This window comes from Ursus maritimus (genome assembly GCF_017311325.1).
Source record: "Ursus maritimus isolate PB19 chromosome X unlocalized genomic scaffold, ASM1731132v1 scaffold_X1, whole genome shotgun sequence".
NCBI classification, from domain to species: Eukaryota; Metazoa; Chordata; class Mammalia; order Carnivora; family Ursidae; genus Ursus; species Ursus maritimus.
This window is the reverse complement of record NW_024423319.1, coordinates 104,600,893-104,601,138: the sequence shown is the minus strand read 5'-3', so window position 1 is coordinate 104,601,138 and position 246 is coordinate 104,600,893.

Sequence of the window (246 nt, the reverse complement as noted above, 5' to 3'; positions counted from 1 at the left end):
TTGTGAATCACAGATATCAATTTGTTCTAGCCTTTCGTTTTTAAGACAATTTGTTTTGGAGAGTCGTCTAGCCTGGATTACAAATGAGATGTGGGATGTGAGTATGTGAACAGTCTTTGCAACCCTCCATCAGTGATTTGCCATGCCACTAAGGTGTCTTTCTTCACCCTAAAAACTGTACGTCATCTGTGAACATCAAGAAATCACTCTTTGGAGGATACTGTGTAATCTTGAGACCCCCCCCCC